The 13,752-nt window shown below is 37.8% G+C and overlaps 1 protein-coding gene across 1 annotated transcript in view; it reads right to left on the bottom strand.

Moving 5' to 3' along the window:
- LOC139739201 (disheveled-associated activator of morphogenesis 2-like) overlaps nt 1-12,984 on the bottom strand; it is a 123,263-nt gene extending 110,279 nt beyond the window's left edge. Inside the window, exon 1 of the mRNA XM_071649818.1 lies at nt 12,521-12,984. The gene's annotated coding sequence lies outside the window, so the exon portion shown is untranslated. The remainder of the gene's footprint in view (nt 1-12,520) is intronic.
- Between the last annotated feature and the right edge of the window lie 768 nt (nt 12,985-13,752).

The following is a 13,752-nucleotide window of genomic DNA, read 5'->3' as shown; positions in this document are numbered from 1 at the left end:
CCTCTACAAAACAGAATAGATAAAAGGGGCCTTTTCAGCACCTTTTGTATAAAATCTGTGAAGAACGTATGAGCTCTGCTGATCTGAGAAGTCACTCTTTGACTAATCCTCACCACAAGAATGCAAGGCAGTTGTTGTGGTCCCAGTGTAGAACCAAATGGAATGTTTAACCACTCAGATTGGTAGGGCTTGGCGACTCTCAAAACAAAAGAAAGAAACGGGGGGGGGGGGGGGGGGGGGGGTGGGGGAGGGCTCTACCTCTGACTACTGTCTAACATACAATGGCAGAAAATGACACTCGGGGAAATTAATAAACAGAATTAATGCTACCTATAAAGGAAAACAAATGGCCCCAAAATGCACCCTTAACAGGTGGAGCAATCACTTGGTACGACACAAAAAAGTTTATCTCAAAAACAAACACACCAGCCCATGCATATTAACACAGCTCCCTTCTCCCGTAGTACAAGTGCCTATGATTATAACTGTCGCAGTTAACAGGAACTGTATAAAGTGTTTACAACCAGTAATGCCAAGTGCTGTACTTACTACATGTAGTACTAGCACTATTAAACAAAAAAGTTCACGTAGAGTACAATACAAGTACCTAACGCTACAGGGTAACTCTGATTTAATGATACCAACACTGCTATGACAAAGTAACGCTGCTCATATCTACCAGTAAGATTTTTTTTTAATTTTTTTAGCTGTAACAACAGATCAAGGGGGGCACAACATGTAGTTTACATTGTACAATGTAGTATTATGTAAGTAATATAAAACAGTGGATTTGACTGGCTAGATTATTTCTACCCCTTGCTCTCTGTAGTGTATTGATATTCCCCCTTTTTTTTCTAGGGGAAACTGAATCACATGCATTCATTCTGACGAGAGATGTATATTGAATATTGATCACACAACCAATAACGACAACAAAAAAGCATCTCTGTATTAAATGGTGTATACCATCACACTGCATCCCAGTAAAAGTTGGCCCAATGTGACATAACAATACGCAATTACAGTACATAATTCCTGACATTACATACATATCACTGCTTAGGCACCAGTCTGCTCTCAAACAGTTAATATGGTATGGTTCCATGAAATTTGCTCTCATGACAATTGCTCGCATAAAATATCTGCACACTAAGCCAAACACAAAACCTACCAACAAACAAAAAACATAATCCTAACCCTAATCCTAATCCTCACATCAAACTAAACCTAAAACCCTATTACAACCCTACTTCTAACCCTAAGTCCTCAGAGAAAATAAGACCATAAATTGTTCCAGGAGCAAATGTCATGACACTGTTACACATAGGCCGAAATGACCTCGGAACCTGAGCTTATCAGAATATTTTTATCATCTTTCTTTAAAGGACAAGTTCACCTTCATAGACATGTGGGTTGAGTGAATGCAGCAATATTAATGAACACATCAGCAAGAGTTTGAGGAAAATCGGACAATCCGTTAAAAAGTTATGAATTTTTGAAGTTTCTGCTCAGTCACGGCTGGATGAAAAGACTACTATAGCTTGTGATGTCACATGAGTACAACAATGTAAAGAAAGAATAAAGAAAATTCAACATATTTCCATTTTTCTCGCATAACAAAAGAACACTCGACTTCTCTCTTTCAGAAGGCAGGGGGAATAATATTACCCTTAACATACATCAGTAGCAAGTCGAAGAAATGTGCACTTTATTCAAAAAGTAAAGTTTTGTGAAATTCTCTTTTTATTTTCCTTATTTGTATGCATGTGACATCATACACTGTAGTAGTCTTCTCTTCCGGCAGTGACTGCGCAGATACTAAAAATATTCGTAACTTTTGAACGGATTGACCAATTTTCCTCAAACTTTCACTGATGTGTTCTACTAATAGTGCTGCATTCTCTCAATCCTTATGTATACGAAGGTGGACTTGTCCTTTAAATAGCATATAGCAGTGTGGGGACCCATATTTGAGCAAGAACTAAATAAGGTCATCAGTTTATATAACTTTATGACTGACCACCTGCACAGCTTCCAAACACAAAATAATTGGACAGAGCAATGGAACATATCCACTGGAACTTTTTCAACTGCATTGGTATTGTTATGAAGGATGTGTGACCTGAATGCAAGCTTGTGTGAATTGTGTTGTGACAAAATGTCTGTGGACTGGCAATTAAACCAGTGTTGCATCCATAGAAACTGATTGCCTGTGATTCAAAACACAGACTGATAATGTGTATTTTTCTAAACTGCAACCAATAATGAAAGGATCATCACAAGTACAGACTGCCTTGTAGCTCATTACTTGTGCCTTTAAACATTATAATTATCATCAAATCAAAATTTTGTTACAAAAAAAGGGAATTTTGCACCATACAGTTCACTGATAACAATTTCGGGACCTGAATCAAATTTACTACAAACTTCATTGTAACTAAATTTTGTTGGGACTGTGTTTGCTGTAACGGGAGTGTCCTGTCAGTATGTATTCAAACATTTTTGATCAGCTTGGTACTGGTAAACATACGAGTGTTACAAATGCAATACACTCAAGAAATAAACTGTACTACAATATAACACAGAAGCACAAGTAGGGGTGAAAATAAGTTGGGTGTAATAGAAAAAAAAGCTACAATGCTAAGTGTTCTTGACAGCTCAGTTTTACTTGATATTATTTTGCCTATCCACATTCCTAACACCTGACAATTTTTATTACAGAGCATTAAACTGACAGAATACTGACAAACATGTTTTGCTGCAACCCCGTCTAATCTCCTCTAAACAAAATTATGTCATTAAACTGCCATGCATACACACCAGGGCAATAAAATGCTCCTGTGAATACTGTTAATCTGTCACGTTACAGGAACTCGCCATTTAAACCCACATTTATGACAAACATGGGAAAGTGTGCAACTGTGACTGGAAATGTGTAACCCTGCAGTCTGAGAAAAAAAGAAGAAGAAAAAAAGAGACCATCAGCAACTGAACAAGTAGTTTTGCTCCAGACCCAGATACTATGCGAGTCCTTTAGAAATGCTGTTTCTTACCTTGTTTGACATTTCTGTATAACATTAACAAAGTAGGCCTATACAGACTGTAGACCTATATTCCTCAAGACTATAAAGCTTCATTGTAAAAAGGACAGTAAGAAAAAAAAAACACCTGATATTCAGTACAGAAGTCAAAAGAGGATCAAACCTTTAAGAGAAAGACTCTGTCCTACTAAGCTTGAACTGAAGTGAGGTTTACATTGTCAGTGGATTCTCGGTAAGTGTACACTGTAGGTCAAAGACCATCAAACTTAGTACACTATAGGCCCATTCACATACAAGAGTTACAGTTTCATTGAATCGCAATGCAAAAATGACTTTTATTTGGCACTTTTCACACACATATGGCAAAAGGAAAGAAAAATACTTCAGCTGCAAGCAAAGCACTGTAAATCTCCAAGCAATGACCAGAATGTGAATGTGGGCATCTTACTGTGGAACACTGAGTGTGGCAAGTTGCATTATGGGATTAATTTTTTTTTTTTTTTTTTTTTAAATGTCATTCACCCCTCTTTTAGACGAGAGAGTTCTCGCATAGATAGGGCCTACATTGTATGACACATTATATGACGTATGAATATAGGATGTTTTCCCCCTTGGATCTGAATGCCTGCATACTGATACATAAGCAGGCATACGTCGTTTCAATAAAGGATGTTTTTCGTAACAATGTATTGAGCACTATTTCGAACCATCTTATGTCCATGACCTTTTTTTTTTTTCCATATCTAAAAGCTCTCATATCCGTACTCACATAAGTACAATGTAGGTGGGACAAATTCACAATGCATGCAGAGGGCCTGACTTCTACTCCAGATGAGTCCAGCACAAAGTATAAACACAAAGCGAAAAGCCCACATAAACTTCGTACTGTGCAATGGAGAGACTCATGTATTCATGAACTTCCCATGAAAGTTCAGCTGACAGCAAGGTCTGAATGCTCGAATATGATTATTGCATTACGAGGCACTGCGTCTGAATGGACCCATATCAATACGTCGTATATCCATACCCATACCTTAACGAATAGAGCCTACAGGCCTATCATAAGTCTGTACGTCTGAAAGCGTTAATACACACACTACGCGAGGCAAATTATATAGCAAGGGTCTTAAAAAGAAAGGTCAAGACAAACTGATTTTGTATCATGACAGTAATTAATTTTTTGGTGACCACGGAAGTTTTTGCATTGCATTGCAAATATCAATTTTTTAAACCTGTAATATCTGGTGGTGTGCAAACGAGCCTTACACTTACAGTACAAAAAATAGAGAAGGATGAGCAAGAAGGAAAGAAAAAATTACTTCTTGAAACTAAAACAACAAGAGGGAAAGATGGATGACAGGGAGATAGCCAGGAGCAAGAATGCAAATTTCCCACGGGATACAATTAGAAGCAATAAATCTGACATCTTAGCTTAGAGGTATGATAAGCCAGATGGCTATTTTTACAGGGCCAGGATAAAAATGAGTGCTCACGGGTTATAAATTTTTAACAGCCATTCTCGTATAAATCAAGCTTCATAGAAAACGGTAGGTCCTATAGCCTCTGTGTGCACCGGAGACAGAAAACAGTAACAAACCAATAGTGAAATTTAACCATTATACTGGGGGCATGGAAAACTTATCAACAGTGAATAAGCTTACAATGTATCAGTGCCATTCATACAGACACAAATTAACAGGATCCAATTTTGTAGATTTGCCTTGCAATCCATATCATGAGATTTTTGCCAGTATGGACATAATGATCTCACTAAAGTAAATAGCGCAGTCAGCATCAAGCTCCAATTTGCAAGAAATCGTGCAATTATCTCAGAATTTTATGGTGACTGCCATGTGAGATATATGTTGACTCATGAGATATTATATTGAGTGTGCAGACCTACAGTGTAGGCTTATGCAGTGAGATGCATTATAGGATTATAAAAATCATATGATTTTGTCATAAGCCATTCAAATAAAATCAAGCGGGACTAATTTCTGCATCATAATGAGTACAGTATTGTAAGAGTTAAAAAATGTTTGGTCCACACACAAATACTAACATCACATTGCAAAAATATTATTAGAAAAACAAACAAACATTATCTGATGTGTATGAAATGAGTCTACTATTTATCGGAAAAGCTGTCCTGATATGAACTCTGACCTATGACCTGATTTCACCTTGCCCTGGTCTGTAACAAGGCTCATACAGCCCTTATTGCAATTATCTCCCTCCCCCAGGGGCCAGTGGGTCAGTCAGCCCAGTCTCAACATTCAATCCCCTTGTCTGTGTTTACATACCCCAAGTCCTGGCCTTGGTCTGGGGGTTCCACCCCTCTGGCTCACCCCAGCTGATTGATAAGGCTGTGTGCACAATTCATACATCAGAGCACAGTCCACAGGACTGCATTATACTACCAAGGAGGCTCTCGAACCTCCTTGATTATACCAACAGGGAGATGGGGGGAAAACCAGGGAGGTACTTGCCTAGTACCTCCCTGGGAAAACTAGCTACTTGATATCCAGACCTTTGCCTTTATAACTTTACAATGCTAGTTGCCAGAAAGCAGTACAAGAGTTTATAAATCTCCTGAGATGCACTCCCTTCCTTGCTTCTTACTGCAGGCAAGCTTTGCCCTTCACTTAGGATGACAAAGTTTATGAGCGTTAGAGCGTTAAATTCTAAGGAATTTGACCAGAGATGCAATTGAAAACACACATCTTGATGCCAGACAACTTCTAAACCTGCATCAATTTAATATTCTCAATGACATCTGGCAGGGGGGTGGGGGGGGGGGGGGGGGGGGGGGAGGGGGACAAAACAACTTCCAGTGACTCCTGCTTCAAGCTCTGAGGGCTGAGCCCAGCTCAGAGCTTGAAGCAGCCCTCAGGGCTCATGTACATTTGTAATCACACTGCTTAATTAAGCCATCTACACTGTGTAGGTTTCATTCCATGGAACAGTATTGAGCAATGATTCTTCTTCTGCAACCCCTACAGCCAGTACAACTTGACTAATGCATGTTGGGCATACCATGTTCATCTGATGAACTATGTGTATGGTGGGAGTTCAAAACAAAAGGGGGAAAAAATCAGACCAATGTTAGAAATAAATGGCAGGTGTAGGAAATAACTGACCCTTCCATAAATTGCCACTCAGGTTACTTGAGGACAGTTGCAAAGGTCCACCAAAGACAGTGATCCCACTGTTCCTGTTTGAGCTTGGGCAACAGCTAGTTGTTTGTCCTTAGCAAATTCTTGAAGAATGAAAGAAACAGTGTCACAGTTTTACCAATACCATAGTCTTGCAAATATCAGAGCGTCTTGCCAGAATTTGCTTAATTCTAAACCACAGAATAACGATATGTGAACACAGACTGCAAATGCAATAAAAAGTAATATAACATTAAATGCACAGCTACAATGAAATTATAGGAAAAGATTGAAAAAAATTAATGTCCACTTGAACACTGATTTATGTTGCAGCAGGAATTCATTAACCACAGCTGATGGTCAAGTGAGGACACGCTGTACATGGAGCTGGTAAACTTTGCACTGAGAATGCCAGTGGCTGGTTCAATTTTGGTAAACAAGAACCGATCAAAATGTCCCTGCAATACATACATTGTACACTATACTGCGTGCCCTCAAACAAGATTCCACACAGCCATCACTGATAACAAATGATCGTGACTGAAATTTCCTGCTCACACCAAAAAATCAACAACAATTAGACCGATAGACAGTACTGTGACAAAGTTCATCTCTAACAAAGCCACATATTGAAAACATACTTTGATTATAAAAAACTAAATAATTCCTTGTACACTATTAACAATTACTAAAATGAATGTTAATAATGATGATGATAATAACTATAATAATATTAATAATAATAATAATAATAATAATAATAATAATAATAACAATAATAATAATAACAATGATAATAATAATAATAATAATAATAACAATAATAATAATAATAACGATAATAATAATAATAATAGCGCTAATACATGTGGGTAATGCAGAGTATGTATTTCATTCTTGAGAGACCAGTATTACAAATATGAACAGGTTGGAGAGTCAAATGATATCAAAATATCAACTCAGCAAATATATGCTCGCTCCACAACTTGGATCTGTCTGAGCATATTCAATGCAAATATTTACAATGACTACCACACTCTACTCAAAGTGAATCGGAAAGAGTTTGAATAGACATCTTGAATATACAATGGATACTCCTGATACCAGGATCAAATCACTATCATTAGTCATACAAGTTATCTGATATCTTATTGGACCCCCCCCCAAAAAAAAAAAAAAAAGAAAGAAAGAAAGAAAGAAAGAATTTAACAAAATGCCCATGAATTTCACACTAGAAATCATTATGAAGGCCATACAGTAAAATCCTATTACAATGATAGACTGTTAATCCAAATCTAGAAATATGCATGTATTTGCAACGACTATAGGAACTACAAATGTTTAGACTAGGCCTACTGTATTTAGGATCCATGCATAACATGAAGAAGCTGCTCCATTACAGAAGACAAAAAGATGAAATAGAAGTAGAGATAAAGAAGAGGAACTTCTCAGGAATACAAAAAAGGAAGTAGAGAGTAAGATTCATCTGCAAAAAGCGATAATGCAGAAACTTAGATAGACGTTGATGTTATCAATTTTTCAAATATGCAAAAATGATGCACTTTGAGCTTTTAAAATGTCAATGTGAAGGAAGCGAAACGAGCCACTCTCTATTAAAGGCAGTTTGAAGGAGACAAGTCAAAAATAGATTTATTTTGTCTGCCTGGCCACATCACTGCAGTTATGTAGCACCAGCTGACGACGTGTGCTGGGGTCTTGAAATGTGGCAACGCAGAGAACAAAACAAGGAGTTTGTTTCACGCTGGCAAGCATAGTGTATTCTTGGCTTCTCAGTCTTCTGCCACAAATGCGTTCTTCAGGACCAACTTTTTGTAATTAATATACAGCACGGCTTCAGAAATGCCCTCGAAACAGAACTGATGCAAGTTCACCGAAGGTAAAAACGTTTCCAATGCGGCAATGCATATATATACTGTATTTTCTCATTCACTGGTAAAAAAAACCAAAAACTTATTGGTTCATTAGAATAGCAGATAATTCTTACACGAAATGGATGCCACAACACTGCAGTAATTAATAGTGGAATAAAGAGAAGTGATCTGAAGTACCTATTGAGTTTACATGGTAAGAACCCTCACAGTGCAGAAGAAAAAGTGATTTTTGTGCTTTGAGTGCCGATAGACACAGAAAACCCCATAGCACTGTACACACTGTCCAAAGTACCTGGTACAGAAAGGATTAAGAATGCAAAGTGCCTTCCTTGTCTCTCACTAGCAAACCTACGAATTTGAATGATATCAAAAGGGGCTTTAAACAAACTCTCATTTGCCAATCTTCATGCATTTAATTGAAAAACTTCCCCAAAAATACTGCATAGATTTAGCGCAACATACTGATCACATATTGTCCAAATCATTTGCTACAGTCTGCAAAATATTACACCTTTGGTGCACTTAAAACAACTTACAGAGGAAAGTTTTCCCAGAAATGAAACTCGCTCTCTTGAAGAGACGCTTTGTATACATTCTAAACACTCCAACCTCCAGGGATGGATTAGAAGTTGGAGCAGGATCTTAGGTTTCGGAATCTCTCTTCTTAGGCTCCCAAAGCCCACAAACCTGATGAAGGAAACTGCAGTGCTGTAATGATGTTCACAGCACACATTCACATGGCATTACATGTACCATGTGTGGCCCTTCTTTGCACTTAGTGACAGCATGGACCATGAACACATGTCCTATGCTTCAAATGTAGGTATGAGAATCATAACAATTCTCTCCAGATGGAATAAACTCCGAATAAAGAATTGGCAAAATTTCTGTAGACAAAATCATATTGTACATAAATCTATGATGCAATGCCAACAATTTATATCCTACATGTACACATTGATATTTTAAGTGTGACTGCAGGTTCGGCCTATACATAATATGATTACCTCTCCACGAAATGAACACTACAGTACACATTTCTCTATCATATAGGGAAAACAGAAATTATATTCAAGACATTATAATGCATTGAGATGAAAAATTAACACTTTCAACAGTAAAATGTACATTTTTTTTTCATTATATTTGCCTCTCCTGCACAACATGAACAATCAGAAAGCTTTGTACAGACACTCTATTTAAAGGACAAGTTCACCTGAAGTCATAAACATAAGGATTGAGAGAATGCAACAATATTAGTAGAACACATCAGTGAAAGTTTGAGGAAAATTGGACAATCGATGCAAAAGTTATGAATTTTTAAAATTTTTGTTTTGGAACCGCTGGATGAGGAGACTACTACAGCTTGTGAGTCATATGCGTACAACAGTTTAAAGAAAATATAAAGAAAATTCAACATATTTTCACTTTTTTCGCATAATAAAAGAGCACCTGACTTGCCTCTTTCTAAAGGCAGGGGTAATAATATTACCCATAACATTTGTCGGTAACGAGTCGAGGGAATGTGTACTTTTTTCATAAGATGAAATTTTGTGAAATTCTCTTTATATTTTCCTTATATTGTTGTACGCATGTGACATCTAAGTTTTTCACACACTGCAGTAGTCTTCTCAACCAGCGGTTACTGTACAAAAACTTCAAAAATTCATAACTTTTGAACGGATTGTCCGATTTTCCTCAAACTTTCAATGATGTGTTCTACTAATATTGCTACATTCTCTCAATCCTTATGTTTATGAAGGTGAACTTGTCCTTTAAAACTTGAACATAGAAATATACATACAGTATGTATAATTGTATGTCTATCTATGACAATGAACCGCATGCTGTGCTCAGTATCTACTGTATGAGTCAACATAAAAATCCCCACTCAATTTCAAATCCATCGTCTCATTTTCATTTTTCTTTTTCTTTTTTCCTTAATGTCAGTGCCTCTTATTGCAAATACCGGAACAGGTACATTGTTGGAGAGGTTAAAAATCTATTGTACTCACTGATCTTTGAAACAGTGAGTCACCATTTTCATGTAAACAGTTCGATATAAATGTGATCAAAGTGTGATTTACATTGGTATACTTAAAATGTGTATACTAGGCCTAATGGCTGTATGCTTGCATGTGGTTGGATACTGAGTACATGTAGGTGCTCATCAAGTATTTCTTAGCTTCTTCATACTTTACAATGTGTATATGCATGTGGGGGGGGGGGATCGTCGCATATATTGCAATATGACTACGACATATTCTTGGAATTTGGTTGTTTGCCATTCCCAACAGATTTGATGAGCACATAGGCCTGTACACTGTACAATGTAGTGTACAAAAATGTACACACTAACTCTGATAATGGTTAGCTGTCCAATCAACATATGACAGACTGCCAAAATGTAATCACGCTGAATTTAACTCTGTCCCAGTTTTCTTGTATTAAAGTAAACTGTATAGTCACCTTATGATGACAGGTTTTCACTTCTTGACTTTTTTGTTTTGTTTGCTGAGGTTGTAATATGAATGACCATATGACAAATGACTAAGACTCTGGATTTATTCTTAGAAGATAATTATGATAGTAAAAAAGCTTCGATAATGACATTTATACAGTGTAGCTACATTCTGTATGTGAGAGAGATCGAGTGCCTATAGATTATAACTCATATGAAAAAAAAAATAATAACATCCCAAACTGGCTGGCTATAGGACCTACAGTGTACATGTATGATTTGGGTTAAGCCATGTTTTCCTAACCTATTTCCCCAAAAGATTTTTTAATCCAAGAAAAGTGTACACAGGATGCACCACATTCCTTTAGGCGACGAGTGAAATGCATTATTTACAAGGTCTCCTTTAAAACTGTGGTGAAATAAAAGGAGAAGGGTGGGCGAAGGAAATAGATCTGGGGGCTTTTACAAAATCCTTCCACGAGCCACATGAACCAAAAGAAACAGAAATGGATACTCCAATCTAAAGTCCAGTTTACGGTGGCACATCAAGAAGCAGATTAATTCAAACAATTACACCCAAATATACATGTCGTATCTTTCAAACTTCTCGTAGTACAGGGCAATTTACAGTAACCTGGGATGTAGTGAGGGTCACTCCCAATACACAATCTAACCCTTACAAGACCACTATCCTTGGAAGTATATGTGGTATAATTACTGGTGGTAAAAATAGAGTTAACAGGCTACATTTGTTGAGAGTATATCGTGTCTCTAAGCCATAAGGCACCCCACCGTGTAGAGTTACATCAACAAGCTGACACACCTACTTGCTAATCATAGGGATTTATACTGTGATCATTTGTCATCAACCAGGGGACTGTGTGGGATTTGATGCACACATAATTCCTCTCTAAAGTAAACTACACAGATGAAATACGACCCCTCTGTAGCACAACACCGACAGAATTGAACATTATCACCAGTATACCTACCCATGCACAGTACAACATCTCTCTATCGGTACAGGCTTCGACATTAAATTCAGCTACATGTGCACACAAGCATTCATAATGTAAATAATCTCACAATACTGTAAAAGTTGATATTTTCACGCGACTAATTCTTTGCACTTGGCCAGGTAAGAAGAGTTTCGTGTGTTTTTAATTCCGCGGGATCAAGACAACAACTAGTTGGAACATATGGCATGCAAAAATATTAATGTGCTTTTATTTTCACATTAATTTCTGGTCGTGCGAAATGCACGAAAATTTCAACACCACGAAATGCATGAAAATTTCAACACTGTGAAAATTCCCACTTTTACAGTATTGTATACTGTAAAAGGCAAATGTATATTTTCACAAGGGCTTACATACTTGTATATAATTTCAACAAATTTCGCAAAACGCTGTTGCACTGCGAATTTAGGAACAGATGAAAATATCGCGAATGGACAGGCATTAGTGCACTTACATACGCTGTATTAAGTGTTGTACATGTGTACACTGTACGATATTCTTGACGTCAAATCATGAAAGCAACCTCTCGCGAAAATGTCTGCAACCTACTCATGATCGCCAAATATATGGATGCAGAAATAAAGGCTTTTCAGTAGTACAAAAAAAAAATGTTTCTTCTTGTTTCACTTTGAAAGAGAAACAATAAACTTATAATAAGACTGGAAATCTTTTCTTATCTAAAATATCTTTCCCTATGCACAACATCATTGTGGTGCAAAAATCTTACAAGACATTAGTGACTAAACCTATGACATGTGTCTATTTTGAGACATTCAGTTACAGGCTGAGTGAGCAGCTGATGGTCTGGTACACAATTTCTTACATGAAAGGCAAAGGGGCCAAAGATTAGATGTAGACAGAGATTTATAACCAAGTCAGAGGCATAAGGTACTGTAGTTTTAGTGACCACTGGTGATTATCATATGCCAACTGTTCTCTTCTCTTGACTCACCTTCAACACCCACCCTCCAATGACAGCATGAGCTATGTGTGTATATTCCTGAATTTAACCTGGATGATGAGGCGGGTATTCCAAAGCCAGAGCAACTCTGTTGTCATCTACGATATCACACACCAAAAACCATGCAAATCTTCCTCCGATGTCGATACAGGCATAAGAAAGCCACACGAAAAGCAGATGAGTGTATCCTGATGTAGTTAATCTCCGGGTTCAGACCTTCTTACAGTATCCTATGACAGCTGTCTTGCCTTGTCGTGTAGTGTCCACACTCCCTGTTCTACGGTTACACACTAGCAAGGCAGGATTCACTGCTCTGTTATAAAGGGAGCTCCCCAAATGACAAATTCTGCATAAGCAAGCATATAGGCGTATTCCTCTCTCTCCCTGTCTCCCTCTGTCTTGCACTAACTGTGTGTGTGTATGCGTGTGCATTGACAGTCCCTTCAATAGGCTTGTATGCTCTTCCACGATTCAGTGCACACTGGCGACTCAACACTCGACACAGACGAGGCGAAGGAAGCGGTGTATTGTCAAAACTGAAAGGAGGCCCTCACTCACTGAGTGTATGAATAGTTTTCTAAAGTGTCAGTCCCCAGCTCTTTGGACTCACTGGACTGTGAGGGGAAAGACAGGGGCGGTAGTTTGTACCCACCTCACTTCACAAAAGCTCCCCTCCGTGATTGGTTGCAGAATCAAGCTTGAATGATGTCGCTGGCTTCCTGTCCTTACATCTTGGACAGGATTCACTCGGTAAATCCTATCCCTCTTTGTGTTTTGGGTTGGTCCGTTTCTCCATCCTGGGGAAAATGATAACAGGATCAGGGTGGGTCATCTTCCTATTGAAACTTTCCCTTTATTATCACCTCTGATTCACCCCCAGTGTTCTCTTCACAATATGCTATCACTTTACACTGGCAGGGGCCCTGTCACTTGCCATTCAACTTGACACTCCACAGCTCATCAGAGAAATTCTTACCCTTTGCATAGTAGTTTTGATTGGTCAAGCAATGGACTATTTTTACACACGTAGGTTGCTATTTGACATCTGACTATCATACAAAATACAAAATATTCAAACACAAATCTATTTCCATTGTTCCCTGGGATCACTTTGGTACAAACACAGAATCTTCCTATGAACAAACAGGACATTTAAAGCTTCAATATCCCAGAAAACAGCTGAAGAAATACTAGATTGCGGGCAAATTCGAGCTGACTGGAGC

Source organism: Diadema antillarum, unplaced genomic scaffold, assembly GCF_040938485.1.
Source record: "Diadema antillarum isolate AM-2024a unplaced genomic scaffold, OU_Dant_1.0 scf00000029, whole genome shotgun sequence".
Classification (NCBI taxonomy): domain Eukaryota; kingdom Metazoa; phylum Echinodermata; class Echinoidea; order Diadematoida; family Diadematidae; genus Diadema; species Diadema antillarum.
This window is presented reverse-complemented; position numbering and strand designations above follow the sequence as displayed.